This window comes from Macrobrachium nipponense, chromosome 20 (assembly GCF_015104395.2).
Source record: "Macrobrachium nipponense isolate FS-2020 chromosome 20, ASM1510439v2, whole genome shotgun sequence".
Taxonomy (NCBI): Eukaryota; Metazoa; Arthropoda; class Malacostraca; order Decapoda; family Palaemonidae; genus Macrobrachium; species Macrobrachium nipponense.
The window spans coordinates 84093025-84103315 of NC_061089.1; the positions used below are offsets into that span (position 1 = coordinate 84093025).

The 10291-nt window shown below is 33.5% G+C and overlaps 1 long non-coding RNA gene across 1 annotated transcript in view; it reads right to left on the reverse strand.

Annotated features, from left to right (window-relative positions):
- Positions 1 to 8514, reverse strand: part of LOC135221383 (uncharacterized) — a 19040-nt gene extending 10526 nt beyond the window's left edge. The window contains exons 1-2 of the long non-coding RNA XR_010315913.1: positions 8390 to 8514; positions 5031 to 5141 (exon numbers count right to left, since the gene is read on the reverse strand). This is a non-coding gene — a long non-coding RNA (uncharacterized LOC135221383). The remainder of the gene's footprint in view (positions 1 to 5030; positions 5142 to 8389) is intronic.
- Between the last annotated feature and the right edge of the window lie 1777 nt (positions 8515 to 10291).

The following is a 10291-nucleotide window of genomic DNA, read 5'->3' on the forward strand; positions in this document are numbered from 1 at the left end:
ATCGGATTTACAGGTAAATCACTTCCCCAGAGATTAATACAACACAAACGGTCAGTTAGGTATGGACAACAGAACTCGGCTATTTTCAATCATATAAATGAACATAACCATAGAATAAACTGGAATATGTCACGTGTAATTTATAGCAGCAACTGCCGGTACAAGAGTCAAATGATGGAATCGGCCTTAATAAAAGAGAAGCAGGTAATGAACATCTCAAAAGGGAATTGGACATCAGACATCGTCGACGCAGTGTTCATTCAACCAACTCTTAAGAAGATTAAAGGAAGATTATCAGCGGGGGTGACCTAAATTGGCTTACTTGTGGACGAATCTCTTGGTATAAATACCACCTTTTCTGTAAACTTTTCTCATTCATATACCTGAAGAGAGAGACAGCAGTCTCTGAAATATAGTACTTTTCTCTCTACATTTTGGTGTTTTTATGGGCTCCTTTTATTAGATGGAATTCTGTTGTTACAGAACACTTTTACCAGTCATATATATATATATGTATATATATATATATATATATATATATATATATATATATATATATATATATATATATATATATATATATATATATATATATGACTATACTTCTCACCCGAGGAATGTCATATGACCGACATTGCTAGGACGTTTAGTTATTCATAGAAATTAGTGGAGGATTATCATACCTAAATGATTCGAAATAGAAGTGAGAGCAGCTGTATAGTTGAACTTTCCGTTATTATAATGAATAAACTGAGGGATCTGAAACCCATTCGATAAACATGAAATAGGAAGGTTGAAAACTGCAACAAACCATAGCAACCTAATGGAAGCATCAAAGGGTATTATGAGTCACGTCAGGCAAATGATGAGTGTAAACTTGGAAGATAAATTGCCATCATGGAGTGTATTTTACGAAACACGACGCTGACTTCGGGGTAATTAATTAGAATGCAGGGAATTCGGCCTGCTTCACAAGAAAGGTCGGAGGTCATTAGCATTATTAAAACAAGCAATTTTCTGATGATAAAAATGCGTTCTTCTTTTTTCCCCAAGTATCAGGTTTCCCTGACTGACTTTGCTCTTAGGATAATGTGCGCTCATTTGCCTAAGGACCCTGCGAAACTTTTCGGTTTTCGTACGTATGTGGTACACGCTTACGAGTTTTCTTTTTCTTCAATTTATTCTTTAAGGCTTTGGTTCTTATTAAGGAAATCCAGTCCACTTAGATAGTATTGTTGCTTACAATTGCTCAGAATGTTTAAAACCGACATGTTTAGACATACAAAGTTCGGATACCTGATTGTGTGTTCGTGTTTTTTTTTATGTGCTACACGTTTGGTACAGAAGGTTAATAAAGATTCAAAACATAGATTGCATTATGTCAGTGAAAATGCTTAGACCAATATTTATCATCGTGGGAGTTCATAATACTTTCTCTTTTGCTGCCACAGAAGAGCTTTACTTTCTTGCCGGTTACAGTTCATCATTTTCTCTAGTAAGAGATTTTAATCTCTTATTTGTGTCTCGAAGCCTGCACGTCTTTATGCTACGCTTCTTGTGGAATTTCACTAAATCGTCTGCATCTTTCTCGCAGAGAGGCGAGTTTTTTATTTAGTAAATGTATCTCTAATTTGCGGTTTAATTATCTACATTTACCAATGTTCCTATACGTAGTCATGATTTTGACAATATATTGCTGAAGGAAGTCTTTAGCATATTTTTTATCACATTTCACATGAAAAACACACTTTTATATTTAATTATTCCCTTAATAGGGACCTAAGGGAGCTTAATAATAGCTTTGTACAAGTAATTACTGGTTAAACATGCAGTAATTAAATGGCGTGCTCATTTTCCCTTCCTATCCACAATCAGTTCTTGATTCGTACCTCCTTTGCTTTACATTTTTAATAAGTAATGTCAAAATATAAGTTTTGTGTTGCTAGACAGTACTAAATTTGTGCAAATAAATAAAATTTTTCTTATCTCTTGGAGTCTTCTGACAGAAATACATCCAATTTTGTGATTGCTGTGTCATACAATACTAGGAATTTCTTGTGTGAACCAGTATTTAATCAACCCGGAAAACTAAGACTAGAGGTATGAAACACTGCATCTTAGAATTTTCGTGTTATAGTTAAGGAAAATGCGTACGAAATAACAATCTATATTTGCAGGAAATTTGGACAAAAGCACAGTAGAAACTCCAAGTCCAAAGTGTGGAGAGATCCATTATTGTAAAGGCTAACAAAGGGACTTACAATAATGTAAGTCACATCTACTACTATGAGATTCAGGGCCTCTGTAACACGGTTTTTTCGCAATAACTTTTTATCTATGCATTTCATAAATATAACGCTTATTCAGAATACATATTATATCAACACATAAATTTTGAGTGTATTCTGCACTACGTAGGTTAAATAAATTTGGTACTTATAATGTAAAAGTGACCTTTTTTGAAGACGGGCCAACTTACTCAGAGAAAAGGTTTCGAACGCACTCGTTACGCAACAATGACATACTAATTTAAATACAAGCAAAGCAGTACACCTTTATGAACTCTGGAACCTCCCCACTGATAATTGTCATAATGAACAAACCAACAAAATATGTTAATAAATACAAAAACACTTCGATTATTAGTCTAACTCCCAAAATAAGTTTCCAAAGAAATTACAGTCTACTTTATAGGTCACAATCAGATTGACAAGATGTAAGGAATAGTTGGTAATTTTCAAAAACATAGTAGACAAGCTTGATTTGATAACTGCTATATCCAATGTCAAGCAATTTTTATTTATTTGCTATCTACCTATTTACTGAAAAAAATAGCCGGTACCGTATATTGGCTTTAAACCTTCACCAATAATTATCGTCAGAATGGTGACTTCATGAGGCTCCACCCACTTTCGCCTCGTTATAATTCAGGATTACACTGAAGGCTACCATGGACATTGTTGGATTAGAAAATTTAACTTCTGGCTATAAAAACTAATTTCTCGAGTAGTTGTAAGAAGTGCTAAATGATCCTCAAGGATCCCAGAGTTGGTCTAAACGTTTAATTCATGTATATTACTGCTATACTGTTGCGGCACTACTGCTACAGTAGTATTACTACGCTAGCACTGATACCCCACCCACATCTATGTATCGTTCCGCCATTCATAAAGTCTTTGGGTTTTAGAGCCGATGACATTTCTGTCTGGTGGATGGGCGGGGCAACATTTAGTCATAAGGTGATTGTTTACCTTGCTTACGTAATGAATGTTTTTCGACTCTTGGCTCGTAATCATTGGCCATGGCGTCGGCCAGTTCATTTTTACTCTATAAAAATCAAAACTATCGGGTTTAGGTTATTGATAATGCTGACAAAATTTGTGTGTGGTTGTAAAATATACATATGCCAACTTTCAGCTACATCCGATGCTTTGACAAGGAGCAAAGTCCAAAAAACCGTGTTACAGAGACCCTGAATCTCATAGTAGTAGATACGCGCTTGTCTTAGTGTTATTAGCCTTTATGATTATGGGTTTCTCCACACTGTTTTTTTTTTTTTTCAATGCGCATTTCCTTTTAACTATAACGCGAAAATTCTAGGATGCAGTGTTTTAAATGTATCGTCTTAGGTTTCAGGTTGATTAAAAGCATGTATTTCTGTCAGCAGACTCCAAGCGATAAGGAAAAATCTTATTAATTGCCCAAAACAACAAAAAACTTATTTTTTTACATAGATCCTTCTTTGGAAGTACTAAATACCTACAAGGTACTTTTTCTTTAGAAAATGTTTCCAGGTAGTTAATGGTACTTTATATAGTCAAGAATTTTGAAATACTCAGAATAAACCTCTTTCCTGGAAGTAAAATAAACGGTTAGGTAAAATGTATTCCTTACACACCTTGCATTACGAATAGATATCGTTAAAATTATTCTGTCGTCATATGTAAGCCAAAAGGGTAAAATTACAATATTTTTTTCGAATAATTTCAGTGAAAAAGTCTGAAATCCAGTCTCTAACATTTAAAAACAGAGCAAGAAATGGTTAATAAAACAGAAATGATGAATGTTGTTCTTTTCAAAAGAAACAAAAATAGCATTCACTATTTTAAGCCTAACAATATTTCTGTTTTATCGTTTCTATATGCAGTTTGTTTTATCATTCAGTACTTGTTTTGTTTTTAAATGTTAGAGACTCCATTCTTCTTTTTATAAGAAAGAAATTATTATTTTAAAGTGCAAAAAAACATATAAGAATGAGAAGCTGAAACCTATGACATATTAGCTCCGAACGAATCAGTGGGTAATCTGGTGTTCAAGCAGTCATCAACTGGTGGCTCGAACTTGCTGTGTTCATAGAAGTTCTAAAGCAGCTTTAGACTGCTGGCCAAAATGCATTGCGGTTTGTTGCTGTGTCTGAGAGAGAGAGAGAGAGAGAGAGAGAGAGAGAGAGAGAGAGAGAGAGAGAGAGAGTCTATTAACTGGTAGCGAGGCACTTCCAATCGTGGGGAGTAGCTTATGTGAATATTAGCTTTCTTTTTTATAAACAGTCTCGATTTGTAACTCTTTTATTGACCTTACAACCGAGCTTTTCTGTTTGCAATCTCCTTCGGTTCTCGTAACTTTCGACCTTTCCTGCTACAAACGACAGTCTAAATCTCCGTCCCGACTTTTCCCCTTTTTCATTTCTTTATATTGATATGTATGAAGCATGCGCTATACAAGGGTTAGATCGTAGTATTGGCAGTACACTGATTAAAAAAAAGAAAAAATCAATTACACTAGTATCAGCCTCAGATACGAAAGGGACTTATTAAGAAACCAGATCACTATACTGGCAAATTAGAGAATATTAAAAAAAATCTCTAGTACTGAGTACTGCATCTACGAAACAAGTAGTTCATCTGATAATTTAGGGATTACTAAAGCAACGTTCAGCTAGTAGATCACCTGCTAATATATGGAGCAAAATAAATCAATAACGGAGAAGTCCTTATATATTTGATTAGAACAAAACTGAAAAATCACGTTACCTAACTTCGTTTTGTGAACTGGTTCTCCAAACAGAAATAAAATAAGCAGCATCAAAGCTATTCCCAGTAAAAGCCTTTTTTTGGAGTCCCTCCATGTGACCATCGTGTAATCTGAAAAAAAAAAACAACAAGAAAATCTTAAATTTTCCGATTCTGTATTTGGCAAGTCGTAGCGGATCATTAAAATTGATTGAGGGTTGGCATTAACATAAAGCAGAGTCAAGTGTACTGTGGATAGAAGTGTGTCGTAGCTTAAGGGCAAAATACCAGATCAAATGGAAAGTTCGGTGGACCTTCTATTTGATCTGCAGCTTGCCACTCACCCTTGCAGTGAATGGGTATTAGCAATGTACGCGTAAAAAAAAATATTCCTCATACTGAAAAAAAATCTCTTCTCTATCTCTCTCTCTCTCTATCTCTCTCTCCTCTTCTCTTCTCTCTCTCTCTCTCGCTCTCTCTCTCAAATCTCTCTTCTCTCTCAATGGTGAAATTTGAAAATCAGATATAGTTTACCAAATAATTTAGACAGAATATTTGTTTTTATATTTAATATTTCAATAATTTATATAATCAAGAATCTTACGCTAAATCCTAAATCATTTGTATTTACAATAAATACAAAACAAAAAATGATAAATACATTCCCCTTTGCTATTTTAATATAAATATCCACCCCTTTAATTTTGATATATAAATAAGAACATCCTTAGAAATTTAAATTTTCAGTACCTATTATCCCTGTATACTTGCATAGTTTTTTAATATTTATTTAATAGAATCATCTTCATATAGGTTCAGAAATATTTCAATGCTAACCTTGAGTACTTTTATGCAAAAGGTAATTAGTGTCTCTTAAACTTTTGGTGCCTAATATGTGCAAATTCAAGTCTTGAAAGAAGTGTTTCTTCTTAAGGAGAGGAGGACTGGATATCCCGTTTAATGTCTTTGTAATTGCGCTCTGTACAATTGAATCTCTCTGCACGAGTTTGGTATACGAGCACAAAAGTGTTAGAAAAAAATCCACAATGGTATTGTAATACGAATGCGCCAAATATATGGCACGTTTATTTTCATGAAGAAACAGCTCTCTGATGCAACTATATAACTCACCAATCAACACCTGCTATAGAAGTTACAAACAGGTGTTGCTGAAAAGTTTCTAATTAACGATGATGAATGGTTGAATAATTATGCAAATCAAAACCATCACGCTTACATGCAACGCTAACACCTGGAGTTTATGTCCGCAGCAATCAAGTAAACCCATTAACGAAATATTTCCTGTTAATTGCTTTATTATAAATTCTATATTGCCTGCAGGTGCTGAAATTGATTCAACAAATTCAAATTATAATGTAGTTGGTTGTCGCCCTTAATATAACGAACCATCGAGTTTACAGCAACTGGAAAATGCAATATGATGAATAAGTAATCAAAGGGATTATTGTCTGTTTCATTTCAGCTGTGGATTTTAGCTAGATGTGACATACGCACATCTACCTCCCGATTGGCTAAACTCAGTGTAGGTTGACTTTGATAAAGATGGACACTATTTCTTCAGTAGTACATGTAAGTGCTTATATATACAAATAACCCTCATACCTTATTTAGATCATAAACATGCTTATTTGTGTCGACAGTACAATATTGCAACCGAAAGAATGACGAGATTATTACAGTCTATTTAGGTGAAACGCAAACGAACGATGACCTTTAAGCATTTATTTTTCATCTCACTGTCGGTACATAAAATGAAATCCGGCTATGCCAGTGCGAATAAGAGGTGTTTTAATCATTTCCTACATGCAAATTATATGAGTAGGTTAATATTCGAAATAAGCAAGAAACATTTTTATCGTTGAGACTGTCTAGGATCTGGGGGAGGTGAATGGAAAAACCACTGCTGTATTAGCTGGGAAGAGAGAAATGTCATTTATAACATGGCACGATAATAATGGTATTTTGGATTTGTTACCAGAATACTCTTCATACACACACACACACACACACACACACACACACACACGCACACACATACACACACACACACACACACACACACACACATATATATATATATATATATATATATATATATATATATATATATATATATATATATATATATATATATATTATACTACAAATAATTCTAATAGTTCGGCGTTTGGGCATTTTCGATACTATTTAGCTAAATAACTTATCCAGCATAAGTTGAAAATCCCACTCAGTTCCCGTCATTTTGGAATGTCTGTGCTTAAATAAGGTCAGTGAAATAAAAATACATGGCGAATCAGTAGCGGAGGCCGGGCTTTGTTGGTCCATGCTTCATGTCTTAAAAGTAAACAATATTAAAGGTTATTTTCATCCAGTTTCAGGACATATATATTACTTTTGTATAATAGTAAAGTTATTTTTATCTACATGCTATGAAACTGTACATAGAATAGTTTGAATGATAAGAAAATAATGGGATTTGGATTGTTTTTGAGCTTAGGTCAGTGTGCAGTCTGGGCTAAACTGAGATAAATCGTAATTAATGTTTAATCCAAGTAGATTTTTTAACACAATCTCGTCTTTCGTGTGTTGGCATTTATGAATACAAATCGGCTTGTTCGTTACCTATATCGGAAAGGGCGAGGCTTCTTTATCAATGCAAACTTCAAATAAATTATTGGAGCAATAGCTTAACATTTATCGCAATAAGCAAACGATGTCGGACACGTTGAAAATCAGCCAATCATGTGCAACAAATGCGCATGCGCCACATCTTCACCCGTGAGTGGACAGATGAAATGAAACCGACTATGATACGGGGCTCTGGGTTTTCTAAACAAAAGAGGAGGAAAGCAGAGCAGCGGAGCAATTGTACTTTCGTTTTCTAGACGAACCAATTTCTTGCTTGAAATTTAAATCCTTTTCATAGTCAGCTGAATTGATTAGCCGTTAAGTGCTTGATAAAGAAGTGAGTCATATATAAAATTCATGAATACCGAACTTTTTATCTTTTTGAAATGCAAATGAAAAATGTTTACGTTATCTTGCTAAGTAAGTTTTACGTAAAATCATTCGTAAAACATAAAACGACCAAATGAAAACAAAGTATGTATATTGATAATATTAATCCCGCATTTCCTGTACCTTTAATCCTCGAACCATTTATAACCGATTAGGACATCTATTCAAGAGACGAAAGTCAAAAATTCCAGTGTGGGCCACATGTCAAACTTTTTTCAAAATAAATTGTACGCTACATTTTTACTCCTAATAAGTGAAAAGCATAAAAGTAAATTACGATGATTTTTGCATCTAAATAAAGTACAATGTTCTATTAGACAGATGAAATTCAATCTTCTTACCTTATGAAATCGCGAAGTTACACTCAACACAATTTTTTCCACTGTCCTTCTTTTCTTTTAACTTCGCTTTATGACGTGACGTATTTCGTGGGATTCGTATTCCGTGTTCTTGGAAAGTAGTCAGCTGCATACATCAAAAACAAAATAACACAATTATGATGAGAAACTATGTAAGAGTTCACTTACTCCTCACATTAAGGTGTATCATTTCTTTCCTTTTTATTAATGCGAAAAAGAATCAATATTTCTGACCAAGGGACCTAAACCAGTTAAGCTACGTTCCCAAAACCTGATTGCTTTGAAAAATAAATCTAATATTCAAGTGAAAATTGAACGACGTTACTCTTCAAGGCTTCTCAATTTCGTGATAGTTTTTATTTAGAATTTAATGCAATAGTGACCCCATATAATAAACGATTATCATTCCATAGTGAGGTTACTTCGGAACATTCATCACATATTGTCCTTCTCACATTATAAGGCGCGTTGTGAGAAATGGACACTTTTGTCTGTGTCTGTGTGTATAGGTCACAAAACGTAACTCTTCGAATGGATATTACTAGTTAAAAACTCGCCATACTAAACCTTACTTCAAGTATATCACAAACACTGACGGTTAGATTTTGTAGCGAAGGATATCCAAAGTTGTTCGCTAGGAAAGAACGGTATTCTCCTCTTGCAAGGCCTTATAGTCCCATATCGCATCGGTCGAAACAACAATTACAAACGTGATGATTGTCACCACTAATGAGTTATTTAGCAAACATAATTCGAATTCTCCATAACACAGACCTCGGTACACTTCAGATGGCGAGGTTTGGTAACTTTGTCAATCTGATGTCTATACAGAAGAAACAATTCTTGATAACACTTGTTATGAAAAAAAATGTATTAGTTGTACTTTTTCGAACACATTGTATTTCATTTGTAAATTGCTGTATTATGATTAGTTGTCTATTGTTGTATTAGGAATCAGTCTTTAAATATGCAATGTTGAGAAACAATAAGAAATTTTATATAGACAAGTGATTATATATATATATATATATATATATATATATATATATATATATATATATATATATATATATATAATCACTTGTCTATATAAATTTTCTAATTGTTTCTCAATATTGCAATCCTAATGACTAATTCCTATTACAATATTACATATATATATATATATATATATATATATATATATATATATATATATATATATATATATATATGTATGTATGTATGTATAGTGTCTGTATATATGTACATGAAACAAACAGTCCCTGAAACAGTTTTGCAAACAGCACCGAGAAGTTATCGTCTTAGTTCACACCATGGCCCGGGCGTATCTGAGCAAAATTCGGCTACACTTGTGTCAGAAATTCACATTCATAAGGTACGTGGCTCATGTATAATTCACATAGAAAGAGCAGATGTGTTTTGCTCGTGTCTTCATGAGCTGTTTCTTCGGTTTGTATCAGAAAACTAACGCTAACGTTTAGTTTATTCAGCGACTATGGATTCTATAAGATTTCCTTCATAGAATAATAGTCATTTTATAAAACCATCGTTTTAAGCAGAAATCGTGTACGGGTTCATTTCAAGGGTATCTTTATTATAGAAACGTTTGGATACATATAAACTTTGATGTATAAGTGTTACCCGTCGCGAGGTCACATAAAATTGTCTGATTGTCACCTAATCCAGTTTCTCTGTACCTTTATGTTCTGATTTAATATGACTCATTATCTATGATTCCTTGAGGTTACCAAGATTATTTGCAATATAACGGAATTGATTTTCTCTTCCAGTCAAGTTCATTGCACGTTTTATTATACGTACCTATATTTCATTTTGAATTAATTTATAGATAATGATGTATTCCATTTTATATATTTCAAA